The 6,905-nt window shown below is 37.5% G+C and overlaps 1 long non-coding RNA gene across 1 annotated transcript; it reads right to left on the bottom strand.

Annotated features, from left to right (window-relative positions):
- Positions 1-2,661: 2,661 nt before the first annotated feature.
- Positions 2,662-5,232, bottom strand: LOC142167444 (uncharacterized). Its single transcript, XR_012697584.1, has 2 exons — positions 4,688-5,232; positions 2,662-2,941 (listed from the first exon to the last, which is right to left on the bottom strand). It is a non-coding gene; the product is annotated as an uncharacterized LOC142167444 (long non-coding RNA).
- Positions 5,233-6,905: the final 1,673 nt, after the last annotated feature.

Raw genomic sequence — 6,905 nt, 5'->3', positions numbered from 1 at the left:
AACAAGTTATTCAACTTTACAGTCTCACAGGGCGGATCAAGTCACAATCCTCTCGGTGCATACCCGTCACCTAGCATGTGCGTCACCTCCAAAGTAATCACATGATACAAAATTCCGGGGTTTCATACCCTCAGGACCGGATTTAAAACTGTTACTTATCTCAAACCTTGAAAATTTTATTTCGCTAAGCCCTTACCTTGTGAATTGGCCTCCAAACGCCTGGAATCTAGCCACAAATAATGCGTTTCAGTCAATAAAATTTATTGGAATTAATTCCATATGAAAATACAATTTTCCCATAAAATTTCGAATTTTAGCTCAAACATCGCCCGTGGGACCCACGTCTCAGAACACGACAAAAGTTACAAAATCAGGAAGCCTATTCAACCATGAATCTAACCATACTAATTTTACCAAAATCCGACCTCAACTCGACCCCGAAAACCTCAAATCTTATTTTCAAATCCCTAAGTTCAAACCCCCCGATTTACACCTCAAAAACATGTAATCTAGTCGGATTATTCGATGATAATTCAATATTATGGAGTTAAAATGATCACAAGTGACTTACCTCAAGTTTCCCTCATTATAGTGTTCTTGAAGATTCTAGCAGTTTCTTGGTAGTTCATCTATAGTAGTGGCCGTGCCTTCCACCAAATGCAATTTGTTTTTCCCCTTACTTGCTGCGCAATGAGTTTTGGAGCAGCTGGCCAAATCTTTTTGAAGCTATTTAGATGAATGGACAACAGACCACTTAATTCCTTGACTTTTAAGGAGGAACCGAGTAATTAATATCCTTGGTGAAACCATCTGAACTCCCAAAGCCGTTGTGACTGGCTTCACACAAGTGGGGCTTTACCCACTAATTGTTATAAATATACTTATCTTATGCACCCCTCAAATTGTAGCTCAAAATCTCACTTTAAGAGTTTTAAACGTGGTTCTCCACTTACCACTATATTAATCAATATTCTGGACACTTTTTAGTCACATATGCAAGGTCTAGTTTGACCAATCAACTCTCATTTATTAGACATGTCGTAATACACATCTTTAAAGTCTTTATTGCAGCTATTATAGACAATATAATGAAAGTGCTCATTGCACTTCCCATAATTAGCCATGAATTAATTTACAAGACCTCAATTAACAGCTCACTAAACTGTAGCCTAGAGAGACCTTCTTATCTCTTAAATTATGAGACTATGTGTCTCATTTCACTCTGAAATCTTTATGGACCCGAACCAACTAACCTGATAAGTCATAAAATAACTGTAAAGAATAACTTGAGCAGTAAATGGCAGAACGAGGTTATAATACTCAAAACGACCTGCCGGTTCGTTTCAAATCATTGTAAGAATTTTGTGTTGGTGGTGTACTATAAGAACTTACTGGAGAAGTAGAGTAATCTGATGTATGGACTAAGCTGACCGACTGCTCGAGCCTGCTTAGACTCCATTTCCTCACCTTGAACACCCTCAATCCTCCTCGCAATCTCCACTACTTTCTGAAATGGAGTATCAGTTTGTAACTCTCGAGCCATGCATATTTTAAGATCATAATCAAGCCCCTCAATGAATCTGCGGACCCTCTATCTGACTGTAGGTACCAAGATAGGTGCATGACGGGCTAACTCACTGAACCTGATAGCATATTCTGACGCTATCATAGTGCCCTGATGCAACCGTTCAAACTCTGTACACCGTGCATCTCGGAGAGTGGGGAACAAACTCTTTCAAAAATATCTCTGAAAATTGAGCCCAAGTAGGTGGTATTGCATCAGCTGGTCTACCTTCTTCATAGACTTACCACCACTGGTACGCTGCTCCTGACAGCTAAAATGTGGTAAAGGTAACTCCGCTCACTTCCACAATACCCATAGTGTGGAGAATACTATGACACTTTTCTAGAAATCCCTGAGCATCCTCAGTAGATGTGCCACTAAATGTAGGTGTACTATACCTATTAAATATCTCAAGTCTCTTTTGTTCTTTTCTGATGCCTCTGGCCTGACCTCAGGTTGAACCGGAATAACAAGTTGTACCGATACTACACCCGAAACCTCACCAATGTGAACCTGCTTCTTTGGAGTCGTGGTAGGAGTCTGAGCTACTTCCCTAATCTGTGAAATATTTGGTGCAACAGAGATCAATCGCGCCTGAGTTAATATACCAAACATACTCAGGAACTGTGCTAAAGTCTCCTGAAGTCCGGGGGTAACAACAGGTGCTTCTGGTACCTGTCCCCCAACTGGAGCTACTGGTAGCTCCTCAACTGTTGTTTTGACAGGTGCTCTAGTCGCGACACGTGCCCTTCCTCGGCCTCTTGCGGCCCTAGCAAAATGCGCGGGTGACTAGTCAGTTGATCCGATAGCACGTGTCCTCACTATCTGTGAGAGAATAGAGATACAAAGGCTCAAATTCCAAATTCAACAAATTTCGCACGACATGAATGAAAGAAGTGAAAATTTCCTAACAGTTCTGTAGCCTCTCGAAGATAAGTATAGACATCTCCGTACCGATCCGCAAGACTCTGATAGACTCGTTCGTGACTCGTAGAACCTATGAATCTAGAGCTCTGATACAAACTTGTCAAGACCATAAAAATTCCACCACAAGTATCGTGATGGAACTTAGTCTCTAAGACTAGGTATGCCGACTATAACAACAATTCAAGCCATTTTTTAAAAATATAAATTAATACAAGTGTCAAAACCAACATCGAAAATATTCAAACAAACTCCCAAGACTGGTAATACTAGTCACGAACTCTAAGTGAATACATGAAATGATCTCAAGGATCGAATACTCAATACTGTTTGATTAATAATTAACAGTACAATAAAATGGAAAGACTCCAAGGGACTGGGACGACCAAGCAGCTCTACCTTGAATCTTTGCGATCACACTCTAACTATGTCCGAGTCTGATATCTCCAATACCTGGCTCCGCACAAAAATGTACAAAAGTGTAGAATGAGTACACCATAGTCGGTACCTAGTAAGTATCAAGACTAACCTCATTGGAGTAGTGACGAGTTACAGTCAAGACACTCACTAGTCTAATAACCTGAGCAATATAGTATACAAAAATAATAGGAAATAAATAACAATGATGGCAATAATAATCAACGAGTGATATACACAGCAGGGAAACAAGAACATCATAAATATTGCTCAACAAATAATGAATACAAGTATAACCAATTAATCAAGTCCTTCAAATATAAATTTTTAACTTATTTGTTTTTCAAATAATAATCTTCAGGATATAATACTTTCCAATAAATATATTTCGAATATACTCCCTTCACTAAATATCTTTCAAATAAATCTCTTTCAAATATAATTCTTTCAAATAAATATCTTTACAATATAATTCTTTCAAATAAATCTCTTTCAAATATAATTCCTTTCAATAAATATCTTTCCAATAAAAGTCACCCTGTGACACCTCCTTTCAAAATCATAAAATACGGGTCTCGGCCCACTTTTATATATTCATGGCACTTCGTGCCCATAATTAAATCATCATATTTTTCCGGCACCTCGTGCCCACTTTTCATATCACATCTGCACAGACAGTTCACGTGCCAGAAATAAAATCATCATATTTTTTCCGGCACATCGTGCCCACATTTCTTATCTGTTGCAGCGTGCAACCCGATCTCATATAATATTACCTGCCCGGCAATAGCCACAGGCTCAAATTTTCAACATAGCTCAAGCTATTATCAAATTTACCGAAACAATAAGACAAGTTGCACAAGATATAATGATAACCACACGAAAAATTACAACATCACATAAAAATTACGAACACAATAATCCCACATCATCACATATCATCCCCGACACTAGCCACATTTATCTCTCCTATAGCCACCCTTATCACTCTTATAATAGCCTCCCTTATCCCTCCGCCCTGACAATATCAATAGCCACCCTTATCGCTCCAATAGCCACCCTTATCACTCCGTCCAGACAATATCCCAACACAAATAATCACATTGAAATGCCACCCTTATACCCCCATAATATCAACAGTGGAATGCCACCCTTATCCGTCGCATAACAGTAACCCAAATAACACAACAATTAACACGGATATTACTACGACAACACAAAACCACATTTCATATTATAAATTGCCCATAGACCACAACCAATTCAAAAATACAACAAAATCAATTTATTTCACAGCAAATAGCCCAAGGCTCCACACAACGTATATGACACCTCGAAAACAACAACAAGGAAGGAAAATTAACTCAGCATAAAAACAACACCTTCTTTAGTCCAAGCTTTTGATAAATATATTAATACCTCAATTTAAACTTATTTAATTAATTATTTACATATGAAAAATCCATAATATAATTATTCCCAGGAAATATCAATCAACAAACACACGCAATTCACATAAATTTTAATTGACAATCACACCAAATTATCATATAAAATACAATTTCGACAAACAAGGAGTGATGCATGACAAATTCAAGGATTTACTAAGTTTCAATAATTTTCCAATTTAATACTTAAGGGATTTCAACCGATATAATTTGCACATATAAACCAAATACATACTCGTCACCTCACGTACATAGTTTTAAATTACCCAATTTTCTCATAAGACTCAATGCCTAAGGGGTAATTCCCCCACTCAAGGTTAGGCAAGATACTTACCTTTTGAAGTTAAGCCGATATTCCAACATAGCCTTCTTGCTTGAATTGACCTCCGGACAGCTCAAATCTTGTCAGCATTGGCTACGATAACATCACCATAATGTCCTAGTGCAACTCCAAGTGGTCTACTGCCAGTGAAAACCCAGTCCTCCACCCTCGAATCCCCCACTAATTTATTAGCTATTACTCGTTTGGCCCACCCATCAACACAACTAGTGTATATAACTCCCGAATTTGGATCGTAAGCTACGTATTCGGGTGATAATAGCTGGTCAACTCCGATTTGTTTTCTGTGCTACGGAGCATCTGATTGTTACGCTTTGGCACGACCATGGGTGGGTCGCTAGAGAGCACATGGGTTGGATAAGAAACCGGTTCAAAGGACTCGAGTTGGCAAACAATTACTCCTAGAATAACTGGTGTTAACACTGAGATGAAAAGAGGGGTAGGCCAAGAACTGGAAATTGTTCTTGTAGAAGAAGAAGAAGAAGTTGGGCTTGAGTTGGGCATGGCTAGTATGATTGCAAGTTGATAGCATATTTGCTCAGTTATGCGAGCAGATTAGGATTAACATTGAGAAATTTAAAATATACAATTTGTCATTATTAGTTGACTTTTCCTCGTTGTTGGCACTTAGCTTTCTTATACCAATAATATACTTTATTTGTTTAAATATGTGGGGTATTGTTTAAACAATGTCATAATTAACATTACAGACCTATTCCAACTTCCGGATTCGAAATTCGACCCCGATATCAAAGAGTCAAAATCTCAGTCAAACTTTCTAAAAACTTTCATTTTCCAACTTTCGCCAAAATGCGTCAAATTGTCCTACGGACTTCCAAATCCAAATTCAGTCATACGCCTAAGTTTGAAATTACCACATAAAACTATTGGAATCATCAAAACTCCATTCCGGAGAAGTTTGCTCAAACGTCAAACTCCGGTTAACTCTTTTCATTTAAGCTTAAAAAAATGAGAATTGTTCTTTCAATTTTTTATTTCGAATCTTCCCAAAATCAAACTCGACCGCACACGCAAGTCACAATACGTATTATGAAGTTGCTCGGAACCTTAAGTCGCTGAATGTGGCATTCACTCTTAAAACGACAAATCGAGTCATTACATTCTCCCCCTCTTAAACATACGTTCGTCCTCGAACGTGCCAAGAATTTATTCTGAGGACTTCAATTTACTAAGTGCACTTACTATACATATAATCACGAGTGATCCTACGTCATCGCAATCGTCATAAGTCCGACAACACCATCTTAGTTGAGATTATTTCTCATGTTTACAATTATAAACCTTAAAATCAAATTTCTTACACTTCAATCATTTTTCTATAAGGCCTAATTTTCACATTAAGATACGGTATTTGTCGCAACCGGCTGTAGCAACTCGTGCCTACGCACACATCATACGTATGCCCATGACCACATCTCTGGTCATAATAGTTGTTCATAATTAATTCCAGCATCGTCAACTAACCTCATATTAATCAAACCCTCGTTCCAAATTTTCACAATACTTACAGCAAATCGTGAGGCATAAAGACCTCATAATTATTTATCCGAATTAACGAGTCACATTTAACGCCACCTGGACACTCATTCATAGGCTAAAACTCAATATTTACAGCATGAATATGGCTAAATATGCACAAAAGGGAGAATTCAAATAAGCCAAACAGGCATGACTCCTTATTAATAATATAGTACAAATTTAATTTCACAAAGGGAGAATTTAAACTCATAAATTTTTCACCACAAGTACCTCGTCCTTATAAAACTTCCACCGCAGGTTGTAGCCCAGTTTAAATATTTCACATCATATAAAAATGCAAGGATCTCGTCCTCAATTCCGAATCACAAGTATTTTGCACATTGTGCCAACTGTGATTTTCCAGTCCCTTTCTTTCTTCTTTTTAATAAATTTCATAAATAATTTTCACAACACATAATAACCCCATACCAATAGGGAATATAATTCATAAATTGAGATCAATTATTTCAAAATCACATCAAAACCCGTTGTAGTGAGTTATAGAAAGTCACTTTTGGACTTATAGCCCTCAATCATGTACAAAAATAAAAATGAAAGACATGGGCTAATATCATCAAATCTCCCAACATGGATAAACATATAAGTGTGTCACAAAATTACTAAGCTCACCCATAAGCGGAGCATAATAGGAGGACTCGCCTCAATATTCAGA

The sequence above is a fragment of the Nicotiana tabacum genome, chromosome 12 (genome assembly GCF_000715075.1).
Source record: "Nicotiana tabacum cultivar K326 chromosome 12, ASM71507v2, whole genome shotgun sequence".
Classification (NCBI taxonomy): Eukaryota; Viridiplantae; Streptophyta; class Magnoliopsida; order Solanales; family Solanaceae; genus Nicotiana; species Nicotiana tabacum.
Note: the sequence above shows the minus strand (reverse complement) of the source record. Positions and strands in the feature narration are given on the sequence as shown.